The 15,422-nt window shown below is 39.0% G+C and overlaps 1 pseudogene; it reads left to right on the plus strand.

Annotated features, from left to right (window-relative positions):
* The first annotated feature begins 317 nt into the window (after positions 1 to 317).
* On the plus strand, positions 318 to 1,454 carry LOC103698102 (transcription factor HEC2 pseudogene; annotated as a pseudogene).
* The last annotated feature ends 13,968 nt before the right edge of the window (positions 1,455 to 15,422 follow it).

The raw sequence follows: 15,422 nt of genomic DNA on the forward strand, positions 1-15,422 counted from the left end.
AAAGGGAAACGGATGATTGAGTCCCCATTGCTCCTTTTCAACCATGCGAATTACAGCTAAGGTCCTTTGCTCCTCTCTTTACGCGTTTCCAGCTTCGGATTGGGAAACCTCTTTTTTTTGCTAAAAATGGAAACCTCTTTTCATGAAACTATATTTTTCACTATATTTCTGCCTCACCAACAATCTAGTAGTGGTAGGTAAAAGAAAACGGAAAGGATACCGCATTATTAAAGCTCAACATCTTTCTGATAGCGAACGTTATGGACAAACCGGAGAACAAAAAAAATAGCAAGATAAGAAGGAAATTTCGTATGTTACTCAATATATGTCCCCCCTAGTTCTTATATATAGGCCCCCAAGTCGATTGGTAGTCCTCTGGCCAAAGATAGATAACCTTCGAATCTGCAAGCCTAAATATACTGTTCTTTTCCTTTTTGATCATCCCCTCACCTAGTCCATCTTCTTAGAATTCTTCTGATACCAACTCTCCTATTCCGGCCCCCATCCTCATCTCTCTATCTCTTTATCTCTCTATCTATCTATCTATCTCTCATAGATCAGGCAATGGACGTAGACTTCTGTAATTCTTCCCCCGAGACTCAAGTGGATTGGATGAACATGATGATCCAAATGGAGGAATTCGCTCAATTCTCGGAGGTACCACCATCCACCGAGTTCCCTGCTGTTCCCTCGCCTGAATTCAACAACTCTCCAACCACCCCAACTTCTCCCATAGTAGCTGGTCCCCAACCTGCAGCCATGCGTTTCGTTGGTACCACCACCCACCACCCACTCATTGCACCCATCTTCTCCTCCGACCCCACACTGAACACTGACCTTTGGCCATCATCGCTCGGTGACCCCTCCCTCTGTCACCAGCCTGGCTCCGTGGCGGCGATGCGGGAAATGATATTCCGCATGGCCGCAATGCAGCCCATCCACATCGACCCGGAGTCGGTGAAGCCACCCAAGCGGCGGAATGTTAAGATCTCTAAGGAACCCCAGAGCGTGGCGGCGCGGCTTCGGAGAGAGCGGATCAGTGAAAGGATTCGCATACTGCAGCGGCTCGTCCCCGGTGGGACGAAGATGGACACGGCTTCGATGCTGGACGAGGCAATCCACTATGTCAAGTTCTTGAAGACCCAGGTGCAGTCACTGGAGCAGGCGGCTGCCAGCCGGAGCATGGGGGCCGTTTCGTGGTCCTCTGCCTTCGGAATGGTGCATCAGCTGCCAGGTCAAGGGTTCCTGAACTCTGGTTATATGAATCCCAACCATATGTTGAGTTGAAATGCGGTAGAGAAAATAGCAGAGGCCAGGTGGGTTGTGAAGTAACGATGTTTTTAAGTGCTTCAAATTGATAGAATCTCTGCCTTTTCCTTGTGTTTTGTTCTCGTTACATGTATAGAACTTGTGATTAGGATGGTTATCTTGTTGTTTATATAAAGCTTATCATTCTTCCCTTCTCTTCTGTGTTCTGGTTTTATTATTTTGAGGGGGGCGACATCAAGCCTAAGATGTTTATGACCATTTAATATAGCAGCATCATCTCATATTTGTTACCCCATGAGTCAATACCATGTGTCCTCCTGCCAATTTGGTCTCTCTCCCACACACAACTCAAGGGATCAATTCAAGTTGCTGGTAAACTCGTGTCCTTATAGGTGGTGTTCACTGATTCTGTTAATAAAATCGCTAGACATTGCCAGCAGCGACCTGAAACTGAGCCACCTACACCATCATAAAATTTTATCCTCTAAAAAAAAAATAATTAAGAAAACGCTGTCCGAAATCGAAAAAAAATATTACTGATAATCCAAATTAATAGACTAACCGGTGGTTGTCATTGCATTGATCAGACATAATCTGCACTGTTTAGGTAATTTATGATTCTTGTATCCTGTGTATGGGACTGACACGGCAGGTCTCATTTCCACGTCATATAGCCATTTAAGGTGGGTGATGGGTTGGAAGCATGCATGAGAAAGTCCACGTGATGCTCTGACGCGCTGTAGTTTTTAGGCGACGTGGGCATGAAGGTGACGTCGCGAGGGGCTTGGTTTAGCCGCTGCACGCCACGTGAAGGTCATCAAACGAGTCAATGCACTTGGACCTCAGGGGCAGTATCCAGTCTCGAAGTGAACCATTCACGGGTTGCAGCGCGGGGGTGTTGCAGTACGAGCCTCTGGGTTTAGTTAGAAGTTAAAGAGTCCCGGAGATTTGACGGTTGGAGAGCTGGGCAGCGTTGATTGGGCGCGGGGTCCGCCGCAACCAGCGACTTGGAGTGGCTGGTTGGCCCACGGGGGCCGTACGGTGTTAAGCTTATCATTTCTGTCTTCCTGGCAGATGATAAATAAATGAGGGTAGACTAAACTATAGGCGGTGGAAAGCCTCTTTGGAGTCGGATTCGACTTCGCAGACTCCTGACACCACTTTGTGCAGCGGATGCTCGTTGATACTGTATAGATAAAATAATGTTATCCAATGGGATGGAATGAGGTCTTGACTGAGAAAGTAAAGGAGAGAAGAAGCCAGAAAACGACCAACAAATAGACTAACGTAATTAAGAAAGAGAGAGCTTAACTGTGAGTGGTAGCCTGGGTAAGGATGAGGTAATATAGGTACGGAGATAAAAGACTCCATTTGATGGCCGTGGGAACGGGTTTGCTTCATTTGATCCCACCATAATTTTTCTTCATACGAGGAAAGTTACCTCTAGTCATGAAGCTCATCTAATCCTGGTTGTACCCTTTGTTCTAAAGAAAGGTCCACCTTCAGCACCAAAAGAGCCTTGCTATGGTATCCCCTGGTCCATATGGTACACGAATCAGATCTCCTTTGGTATCTTTTATAGTGATTTATCATTTTATCTAAAAAAGACTGAGCGGAAGGTATTCCTTTAGATTTTATCCAAGTTCTTCCTAATGTTTAGATAATATGGGACTAAATACATACCGTCACAAGTCCTTAAAAAAATTCTGGGGTGAAAAATCTTGCACATTATAGCCATACAAAGTATGCCATTGTTTCGTTAAAAGGCGTGGCTATCCAACCTTCAAGCACTATGTCTTTCAAAATGTTGATCGCCATGATTATTAACTAGCCTATTGACTCCCAAAGCTTACTAGGGACAAACCAATAATGTATATTATGCTAATTATGCCCAATCTCTTGTTGTGCGGCTATGATATGGTATGTGAAGACTACAATAGTGAGAAGATAAAAGTAATTAAATAATTAACCCAACCCAACCGACTTAACCTAACTAAACTAGTTATATACATAAATAACTTATTCATAATTATATTTTTTAAAGATTCCTTATATGTCTATATTTTATAATAGATTTACTTATATATTTATATAAGTATGTCTTTAGCTTTGTTGAACTATATGTTAATGTAGTCAAAAATGATGAATGGTTAAGACCTCATTCTAACATATATTAATGCAATAAAAATGTCTCAGACTTTTCCGCTATCTTAAGATTCCTATTCAATCCAATCTAACCCAGTTAGCATGGTACAATCTAACCACATATGAGTAAGCCAAGTGAACCTGATTTTATCATAAGACATGATTGGGTTGGATAGGGCTAGAGCTATCCTAACTTAAGGCCAAAATGCCTGGGGTTAGCTTAGGAAATTTGGAGGTTAGATTGGGTTAAAATTTATCCTTCACTATATCTAACCTATCAAAGTTGCAGTTGTAATTAACATTCAAAGGCATCAACAAGCTCTATGTTACCTGTATTTGAGGTTTTTAAAAGCTTGAGTATGTCCTATAACTTGGTCAATGAAAGTATATAAGGAATAACTTTACCTATTCAGTTCTATCTCTTTTTTCTTTTTTTTCTATTTTGAGATTTAGAAGGCTCTAACCCCTACCTTCCATACCCCATTCCCACCTCACCCATGAGGTTTGACTCCTACTGGAAATCAAAACATTGCCCAAGTGGCAAGAGGATGATGACATCGAAACAACTACTCATGATGCTCATTCATATTTAGGGTTTAGGTTGTATCTTTCACACAAAAGGACAATTAATCTTCTTTCACGATATTGATTGTTGGATCGCACTGTTAAAATATTTACAGAAGAAGAGAAAAACAAGAGAAAAGAAGAGAGAGAAAAGTAATTTTATTTCTCTATTCATCACATTCGGTATAGCTCATAGATTATATATACTCATGTATAGGTCTACATACAAAAAATAATATAGGCTAATATAAGATCACGCTAATAAAAAAAAATCTTATAGATAATACTGGTTGTTATTTCTAATAAAATCATGCTAATAAAAAAATATATATAGGTTGATACATGATTACACTAATAAATAAAAATATTATGGATGATGCAAATTGTTGCACGATCTCTAAAATTATGCTAACATCTTTTCTCAATAGCAAAATGGTATTGTAGATGCCAACTTGAGTTTGGAAAGTGGATCATGAATATACCTAAAGATTGATGTACTATATCAAGTCCTAAAGCAACAGGTTAGAAGCTGACATGATAGATTAGGAGCTAATATATTAGTTCAGAGGCTACGTGGTGGTAGATCAAAAGCTGACATGGTAGCACAGTGCTAGATATGGCAGAACATGTTATAGTAGCTCAAAAGTTGATGTAGCAGATTAGGAGTTGACATAAAAACTTAGAAACCGATATGGTAGACTGATATATCAAATTGATGTGATAATATAGAATTTGATATAGCAGAACAAAAGCTAACATAGCAGCTTAGAAATTAATGCAATAGATCAAAAAGTTAGTGCAGCAAACAGATATGTTTGGTAATGCTGACGTAGCTAGCTAACAGACACGGTAGACTAACATGACTGACTAACATAACAAATTGGTATGTTTGTTGTTATGTCTAACGGACGTGACAGACTAACATATCTATTGATATGGCTGAATGACTTATCTAATAATATGACAGCGAAAAGATAGATGGAAGATATCAATTGCAACGAGAACAAAGCTTAGAGAAAAGGCAACTAAAGGTTGACGATCCTCATAGATGGAGGCACCATGGAAGAGAAGTAAAAGACCTCGAACTGGATGTGAAGGAGCCGAAGGCAGCAAATAAAATTGGAGATGGAGAGAAAGGGGTCGGATGACGGTGAGGAGAGATAACCGAAGATCTGAACTGAGAAGAAAAATGGTAGAGAGGAGCTGCGGATCCATTAGAAAATAAAGGATCTTCGGGTATTGATCTACCGAAAATAAAGAATATGCAAATCTATTAAGAAACATAAGATCTTTGAATGTTGATTCACTAGAAAATAGAGAATCTGCGGATCCACAAAAAAACAGAGAATCTTTGGATGTTGATTCACCTAAAAATAGAGATCGATAGATTGGCAATAGGAGTCTTCAAAGCTTTTAGACATGGCAACGACGGTCACAGTAAAGACGGAAGAGATAGTGATAGTAGATTATGTAATCGATGACTCTGATACTATGTTAAAATATTTGCAGAAGAAGAGAAAAACAAGAAAAAAGAGAGAGAGAAGTGATTTTATTTCTCTATTCCATTACATTTAGCACATTTCAGAGATTATATATACTCGTATACAGACTCCATATAAGAAAAATAATATAGGCTGATATAAGATCACGTTAACAAAAAAAATATTATGGATGATACAGATTGTTATGTGATCCCTAAAATTACTCTAACAAGATCATGTTAATAAAGAAAAAATAATATAGGTTGATATAGAATCATGCTAATAAAAAAAATATTATAGGTGATGCAAATTATTATGTAATCCCCAAAACTACACTAACACGCACCATGCACAGATATCAAAACACTCCGAACTCAATGCATCTGTTTGCATAGATTTCAAAGTGACCATTGCATGATCCATTGTGGATTTGCACGAAAGAAGAGGAATCCTTCTTTCGCATGAAGGATACAACTCCTGCCCTCATATACATGCATGCATACATACATACATCATACATACATGCATATACATATATGTATATATGTACATGTATGTATACATATATATACATATGTATATATATGTATACATACATATGTATATGTATATGTATACATATATACATATGTATATGTGTGTGTGTGTATACATATATATATGTGTGTGTGTGTGTGTGTGTGTATATATATATATATATATGTATATATATATATATATGTATATATATATATATATATATATATATATATACACACACACACATATATATGGCAGAACCAAGGAGTTGATGCAGCGAAATCCATCATAGTTTCTTTTTTTCCACTGTAGACCTTATATTAGTAAAGCTTCTCTCATTTATATTTTTGTTGGTGCATGCTAACAAGTGGGCTATGGCGTAAAAGCGTTGCGTTGTTCTGAGCTTGATCCATCATGACATTCCTTTTCCTTTGCCATCCTTCGTAAGCGGTGTTGAAGGTTCTTAGCTGAAAGAACACTGGGTTGGTTACATTGAACACATATTTTGTTTTAACCATCTGTTCAAAGAATATCGATGTCTGTTCATGGTAGTTTAGGCATTAGAGGATATTCAAGAAATTATATCTTATCAGTAGTTTAGGCATCAGAGGATATTCAAGAAATATCTTATCTTTCTGGTCAAAATGGCTGAGGAAAAGAATACCTAAAGGCTCAGAAAAGCTTGGGACCATCTTACCATGGTAATTAATATTCTGGTCCGTTTGGAAGAAGCGGAACAACATAGTTTTCTTGAGAAAAAGAAACTCAGTTGTGGGAATCATTCGGTTCGCACTAAGTCTGTTTAGGGACTAGGGTGAGGTAGCTCGGTGGAACATAAATCAGGTTTCGACCAGATTTGGAGGAAATTATGTAATCTTATGTAACACTTTTGTATTTCCCTGCTTTTAATTTTTCTATTTGATAAAAGCTAGGGGCCTTTCTATCCTCTATTCTATTTGAGGAAAAAAAAAAAGAAATTCTTTTTCCTTCTAGGTTACCCTTATTGTTCCAAAATTGATAGAAAATTTGCTTGACGAATCTCAATTCAAAAGACCAAGAAAAAGCCCAAATTGGGGGCAAAAAGTGAATTAAATTCTTACAGTTTATTATAATAAGTGGGAGCTACTCTAGTAAATTGCCTTGTGTGTCTAGCGTTTCATATCTCTGCGCCTAATGTGATCCTAGTACTACATAGAGTTATAAACGAAATAAAAGACTTCCCATCCCATTATTTTAGTTCGTTTGAAGAGGCGTAGGCAAATTTACCAACTTGCTCCTTCATTAATGGACCCGATTATGTACAATGGAATTAGATTGCATGTTGAGTTTGCATATGGGCTTGCTAAATTATATGACTTTAATAATTGCGCTGGCTTGCTCTCTCTAATACACATTGTTTGACATGAGATACATATTTAATAAAAACAACCAAGATATCAAAATATAAAAAATGCATTAAAAAAAAATCCTTGCTTTGCCTCTATCAAACAACCATCTGCTCATCAATCAGAGGAGTCATGTGTTGAACAACCGTGGTCCATAAAATCTTCCCCTTATTGCAAAATTATTAGGACGCATGACATCTTAGACTACTTGACTCAGGACCACTATTATCACTTTATCCTCTATCATGTAAAGACAATCGTGAGCAAAGAATCCCAAAAATCTTATCAAGATATATGGACCATAAGTTGTTGACAAGTGGATTTCGAAAGCGATCTATGTGTATTATAAAGGGACCAACCTACAATTATCTTAAGGTGGGAGGTGCCATGCTATTGGCCCTAAGAGTTTCCATTCAACTAGCGCCGTTCCCAATCCCAATCAAGGAGCCACAGCCCTTCATAATTCCTTCGACTCATTTCATTTGCTCTTATCTAATTTTCTCCAAGACCTTTTTTCTTGATTCCAATACATCCCTCCTAGTCTAAAGGTTCCCCAACCAACTTCTACACGTCCCTTTATTTCTCAACCCCACCACATCTTTGAACAACAATGATCTCTATCACTTAGATCTTCTATGCACCAAACTCATTAGAAATGTTGGGGGAGAATGCAGCGAACCTTGGAAGTAGTTGTCCAGGCTACATGGATTCTCTGTTGAGTCCACGTTATCTGGGGTGCTGGGATCTGAGTGGCTCGGGTCACATGGGTCGGTCGCATACGTGGCTGACCGCTTCTTTCCTTCTCCTGTTGCATGAGATTTTTGAGGGGGGCCATGCACAGCTTCTAGCGAGGGCATGGCTCAGGAGACATGAACAATGCTGTCAGCCCATCATGTGCTATCGGGCTGCCCCTGGTCTCTTGCTCTTTGACCTTTTTAATCCTTCCAGGCAATATTAGTCCGCCGTATGTCGCATTATAGTGGTCTAATTATAGGCAATATTTTGTTGACGCGTGGTGCAAATGATATAACAAAAGAATATGTATCTGCCAGGATTCATTTTGGTTCGCAGAAAAAAAAAAAAGCTAAAATAATTTTTTTAAAAAAGTTGGTATCTGAATATTAGATACCTAGAGAAATAATTTTTGCATGTTTAGTTGATAATAAAAAAATGATATATTTCAAAATGACCTATATTTGGTTGAGCATCTACTTTTTTGAAAAAAGTTGTTTAAGATATCTATTGTGCCTTAATAAAGAAAAGATCTTACCCTATTATATTTAAAAGTTTAAGGATACTTTTGGAAAAAAAAAATCCTATTTTTTGGCCAATGGAAATTGAACTTTTCTATATCTCATATATTTTTTTTCATGAAATATGAAATTTTTATTCCTATGAAAAAAGATATTTTTTATTTTTTTTAAAAAAACTCCAATTAAATATAAAGTATTTCTCTTTTTTTTTTGTTGACCTCACTTTTTCGGTAAACCAAATGAGTCCTTAAAAGATAATTTGTGGGTTGCATTTTTTTGGTAGGTATTCATGGGTTGCATTCATTGCCTTGTTCGGGTTTCTTGGTCTATTTTCTGACAAATTTTCTTCCTTTTAGGATTTACTTTCTGCAATGGGTGAAATTGAATTGTCCCATATTTTCTTGAGCCTAGCTTCAGGCTAAAAGCCTTTTTTTTTTTTTTTTGTACGAGGGGGCTGGAGCCCTGTGATCTGCACCAAATCTAAGGGTTGTCACAGTTCGGGCTAAGTAGAGCTCATGTTGGTTAATCATGGTACACTACCCAGAGTAGGGATTTATACTAGAATCCATGGAACCATATTTGATAGACCCTGCTCAGACTCTATCATGATCCAATTGAAACCCAATGAAGATGCATCGACCTGTGGCTCAAGTATGAATTTGATTTTTCTGAACCCAACTTAACTTTGATCCAGATTTATCAATTTATCTTTTTATCTATCACATTTTTATGAAACTTTCTTTGAGAATACGCCACTGCTAAGTAGACTTTTAGGGTACGAAGAGAATCCAGCTTTCCATGCAACGGTGCTTGCTTGAGACTTGGATTAATTTGGTCCCAATCTAATCTAAACCCAAGCTAAATCCAATCTAGACTCGGACTCAGTTTGTTCTTAACCCTATCCAAATGTGATCATTAATCAACCAAATTCCTAATTTATCCTATCCAGATCCAAACTTGAACTAATTCTTAGAAATGGACATGCTTTGGTTTGAAATGTAGATCCAAATGCCGAAATTGGAAAGCAAGACCAGGTCCAAGTGTGGAGGTACTTTAGACCCAACTTGATCCCATAAAACCCTGAACAGATCAATGCTGTTCAAAACTTAACTTCTTTAAAAAAGAGGATGTGAACTCAAACCTTGGAAGCCGACGTGTCTATTTCATTTAATAAATAGCTTGGGTTGGTCGTACTTGAGACAACATCTTCAACTCGTTAACCGACTCAATCATTGTTAACCCTAATTTTACAAGAATAGACCTCTACTGTTACAATTAATATATTTTTAATCTACTATTTCCCATTTATACATGTTTTTATGTATAGTTATTCTATAAACATAACCTTAAATTTGCCTGCAGTCACTACAAAAAAAAAAAAGAAGCCAAGTTGACTCTTGAATGCCGATGCTGAGGAAAAGCGTCGGCAAATTTGGCTCTCGCACCAAATTTTGTAAAGAACCGACGATGTTTAAAAGCATCGTCGTAGTCCTCAAGTAAAAACGAAGCTGGGAAGCGTGGGAACTAGACCTAGGACGATGCTTTTAAGCATCATTATTGTCTCCAATCTAAAACGATGGTTATAAGCGTCGAGCTAACACGATACGTATAAGTGCCGATCCAAGACGATGCTTATAAGCGTTGTCGAAGGCGAGGACCCCTCCAAACCCAGCGCCCGACCCCAATCGAGCCCTCATTTTGCCCTCCCCTATTTCTCCTCTTTGGTGCTGCCCTAGCTTCCGTCTTCCTCCTCTCCGGTGCTGCCCTAGCCCCCCGTCTTCCTCCTTTTTGGTGCCGACCATCCGACTCCAACCTCCTCTCTCCTCTCCGGCACCGACCGAACAACCCCAACCCCAACCCCCTCCATCCGAGGTATTTTTCTCCTCCTCCCTCCGCTCCCTCCTTCTCGCTTGTTCTCCTCCTTCTCCGCCTCCTCTTATTCGTGTGGTCGTGGGTATTTTTTTTCTTTTTTTACTGATTCTCTAGCTTCGCCTCTGCCCGAGGATCTCCTCCTCCTCCCTCCTCTCCGGCACCGTCCGAGCAGCCCTCAAGCCTCGATCGAGCGGCATCCCTCCTGTCCGGAGACCGGCGTCGACCGACCGGCCTGAAGCAACAAGGTAATGCACTATGCTCTTACACTGTTCTTTTTATCTGATTTTTCATTTGTTTTCAACAAATTTTATTTATTTATTGTAGAAAATTATTAACTAAAAACTAATTCTAAGAAAAATCCCTAAGTCATGCTGCTTTCTCTTGGATGTCCATCATCCTGTCTAGGTAGCAAAGGTGGCAGTATAACATTGATGCTGATCTAGGGTCCTACTCTGCCCTACATGCCAATTCCATGTTTTGGCGATCTTTAAATACTTTGAGATATGTTTTGAAATAGTTTGAGAAGATCCAGGCCTCCTTGATTTTTTGTTCGTTTTCCAGTTGAGTAGTGCTATAGATAGGATTAATTTCTCAAAACATATCACCATCATTATTTACTTAGTGTTGAGGTTGAGCTCAGCTGTGGAGGGCAACTCTAATTTGATCAGGTTCCATGGGTTGATTCAGCAGGGTTTTACTGTTGGTTGTCAACCTAAACTCTTGAAGACCATCTTCCAAGAATCAAACTGAATTTCTAACCAGGGAACTTTAGGCAAGAAAGGGTCTGTCAAGAAACTTGAAGGGCCAGTTGCTCATGCAACCTAGGAAGGATCATCTATAATTACATTGACTTGAAAGGAGAGTGTAGATAAAGAGAAGATTACACGATTAGATTTTGGGAATTGCTTTCATCTCTAAACATATATGTGTACTGAAATATCATTTCCAATGGAATCTGAAAGGTCTAGAAAAGATTAGTGAGATAAAACTAACTGTAGCATAAAACTAAATGAACACAATATACTGTATAAATGATTGGTTTCAAAGTTTGGTTTGTAGGCAGTTATGTGTTCTATCATAAGGTCGTAAGGTTGACTTAACTTGCCACTAAAATCAGATACCAGCGGACTTAGGCAATATAAAGTTATGATTGTTGCAAATGAAGCTTGTATATGACTCCAAATCACTGCCATGATATGCTTTAGAGGCTATATAAAGTTATGAGAGAACATCCGCCTTGGTCTGCACTCAGCTAGATTTCATTTCCTGATCATTCCTTTTTCTAAGTGATCCCTTCACCTAACGCCTTGTATTTTCTTCATGTTTCATGTGTCAAATACTAGATTCTTTGAAGCATGCTTATAGTAGGCCTCATTAGTCCCTTCATTGCTTAAGTTCTGCTGTCATAGTCATCTACATGCTCAGATGTCATCTTGTACCTCCTTTCTTTTGTTTCTTTCCCTCCATACCTCCGCTGGTGTTCCCTTTTGCTCTTGGTCCTGATTCTTTTCTTGCTTGCCACCACTGATCATCCTCTTGATATCCATTTTCTGAAGCCAGCAGTGAATATACCTTTGTTCATTTGGTTTCATCTCCCTTATATGGAATCAGAGAATTAATGGAGTGCTGCTTGGTTTGACAAAAGAATAAATAAATCTTTTCTTCTTGAAATGTTGCCAATTACTTTTGATATGGTGTGAGCGCTGCCTTCCATTTGCCCTTCCACACTGCCAATCCTTTATCCATTTTTATTTAATAGTTTGAACTGGTTTCTCTACATATGTAGGCCATCCTTCTTCATACCCTAATTTTGTTTATCTTTTTTATATAATAGAATGGACAAAAGTTGGATAAATAAGTTGAAATCCAGTGCCGAATATTTGGATGGAGTTTAGAATTTTATTAAGTTTGCTTTTGAGAAATCTAACATGAACGGAAAGATTTTATGTCCATGTCAAACATGTGTAAACGGTTCTACTCTTGATCCAAAAATTGTTGAAGAACATTTGGTGTGGAATGATTTTTTAAGGGTTATACTGAATGGGTACTTCATAGAGAGTTCACACCTTCATGTAACCAACCTTCCTATCTAGAACACACCTTCAATTTTGGAACCAGTGACATAGAACGAAATTCTGTAGGAGAAGATGATATAAGGAGCTTACTCAAAGATGCTCTTGGATATAGTATTAGAACTGCAGGAGAAGATGAGCGTACAGTTATTGATCAATACATGCATGTTGAGAAACCTATACATTCTAATGATACAACTCGGTATGATAACTTGGTGAAAGATTGTGATCAAGAACTGTATCCGGATTGCGATCTACCCCTATTCCACCAACTGGAACTGAAGTCTTTAGATAAATGCATGGCACCAATTATATACCGGGTAAGGTCTCCAAATGTTCAAAGAAGAGGGGAAGAGAGCATGTTGGCAGCACAATGAATGAATTATTAATAGCAGAGGTTGCTGAGGATGCTGACAACATTTTTGAGAATGAAGACAATGTATATGGTCAGAAAAATGATGATGACTCAATGACAACATCTACACAGAAACAACTATGGAAAAAAAGGAGCATTTTTTTTGATTTACCTTATTGTGACTATAATCTTCTTCGACATAACCTTGATGTGATGCATATAGGGAAGAACGTTTTGTTGAGTTTCGCCCTGTGCGATGCAACGATCGCAGTGGAATCTCGTACGGAACGTCGTTCATCGATGAACGCACCACAGATCGTATAGTTCAAAAAAATTTCTGGATCCAAATTCTGAAGACCTTTGAACTCATGAGGGAGGGAAGATTAGGATCTGAAGAAAGTTGATTAAATATCATATAAACTGAAACAAAAATCAGAAACAAAGAATTGAAGATCCCATCTTCAAACTTTGTGCAGGTAGAAAAATAACGCAGCCTGATGATCTTAGGAGGTTCCTGTTGGAGCCGCACAAACGTCTGGCCTCTACAGGTATCCACACGAAGACTCGATGATCTGAGATCAGATCTCACCAGAGTGCTAGCTCCTTGCAGAGATCTCTCATGACTATCATAAAGATTAGAAGAAGATCAACAACATACCTCTTTGAAGAAGAACTCTTTCTTCTTCAACCTTGCTCACGATGGAGGAAGAGGATGGATGAAGCTTTCACCGTGGATCTTCCTTTCCTTGCAACCGTGGAAGAAGAGGAAGAAGAAAACCTCTTGCTGCCGTGGAGAAGTGAGGAAGAAGAGGGATTGGGCATAAAGGAAAGAACCCCTTCTTTCCTTGGGCGTGGAGTCTCTTCCCTTGATTCTTCTCTCAAGCTCCCAACGCCTTGGAAGATGAAGAAGAATCCCTTCACCTTGCGCTTCACGGGATGCTGGGAGATCTGATACGAGTCCGAAAGCATGAGATGCGGCTGCCGGGACGATCGCAAGAATGGACGCTGGCTCACACGCGGAAAAGGAATGGCTGAAGTGCTGGCTGCAGGATGGAGGAGGCGGACGCGGGAGTTGCGTGGAAGGATGGATTGCTCGCGGTAAAGATTGATGCGGAAGGAAAAGGGTGTTGATCACGGGTGAGGTGGAATCTGGGAGGCTCGTGGATGCTGGGTGGACTGGGAGAAGCTGGATGCGGGAGATGCGTGAGGCGGGCGGAAGATAATGGGCATGCTGCTATGAACCCCACAGACCGTTGGATCCTCCCGGATAATGAATCTAGGCCCTTTGGCTTCTGTTCCATCAGGCTGAACTTGGTCTGCTAATGCTCCTTTTGGTGTGCAAATGGGGCTGACCTTATGCGCTCAGCTGTTGGCCCACGGTGATGCATATTTCTAGACCCAATGCGTGTTTTAGCTTTGATTTACGATCACTTGCACCCCACAAGAATATAATATTAATGCAGCACTTTTATTATTATTTGTTAGCGATAATACTAATTTAAGTGATGTGTAGATCGCACTTTTGTGCTTTCATCACACCCCCCAACTAGCTTATTGCTAGTCTCTAGCAATTCAGAGTAAACAATAATATGAGAGTACAAAAAGTATTGGTTGATCCCTTGATGTTTTATTAGAACTAATTGCATAAAATTAAGATAAATACCCACTTTCGTAGGGCATCACGATTGCACTTAGCACGTGCAACAAGCCGTTAAACTCCTAGGTTATCCTAGTGGACGAGTGTTGTCTCGTGAGGGTTTGCAGAGATGTTACCCACAAACATCATGAATGATATGACATGATATGAGAACCTAATAAAAATGTGCAATAATTCCTAAGCCAATACACATGTAATTAATATTTGTATTTTCAAGCATGGCAACTATCAAAGCAAGGAAAATATGATCATGTAGTGTGTATAAAATTGCATGACTTTTTCAGAAAACTAATACCTCCACCACAACAGGGCACCGTCCGAGTTTTAGGTGCACTACTCAAGTTCACAAGTATTATTTACAGTTTGTTAGAACCTGATCATCAAATTTTCAGAATATCACATGTTGTCTAAATTAATCAAGAATGGTTCGCATGTAAAGAAAGAGCTATCAATCCCAACTAAACAATCCGGGTATACAGAGGTCCAATACAATGGAGTCAAACCAGCCATTACCACATGTCACTGGGTTCAGTCCAATCGACCCTATTCATTCTTATTTTTATTTCTTTTCTTCTTTTTTTTTCAACACATATGACGACTACAGCTGTCCAACCCCATTAGGCTCTAGTCAGATCCATGTAGCGAGCTTTCAGCCGATGACCCCCGATCCAGTTGGCTCAAGATATTAGGTAAAACACCCCTCGGACTTAATTACTCGAACTAGACTACGCCACGAGGCCAAACTTGTCATCATAAGGTTTTTTTTATTTTATATATATATATATATATTTTAAATAAAAATTATGCAAGAAAAGAGAAGGTAGACTGAACCATATAAAAAAAATATTTT

Source organism: Phoenix dactylifera, chromosome 7 (assembly GCF_051530095.1).
Source record: "Phoenix dactylifera cultivar Ajwa chromosome 7, Ajwa_hap1_PhDact_Kaust_v1.1, whole genome shotgun sequence".
Classification (NCBI taxonomy): Eukaryota; Viridiplantae; Streptophyta; class Magnoliopsida; order Arecales; family Arecaceae; genus Phoenix; species Phoenix dactylifera.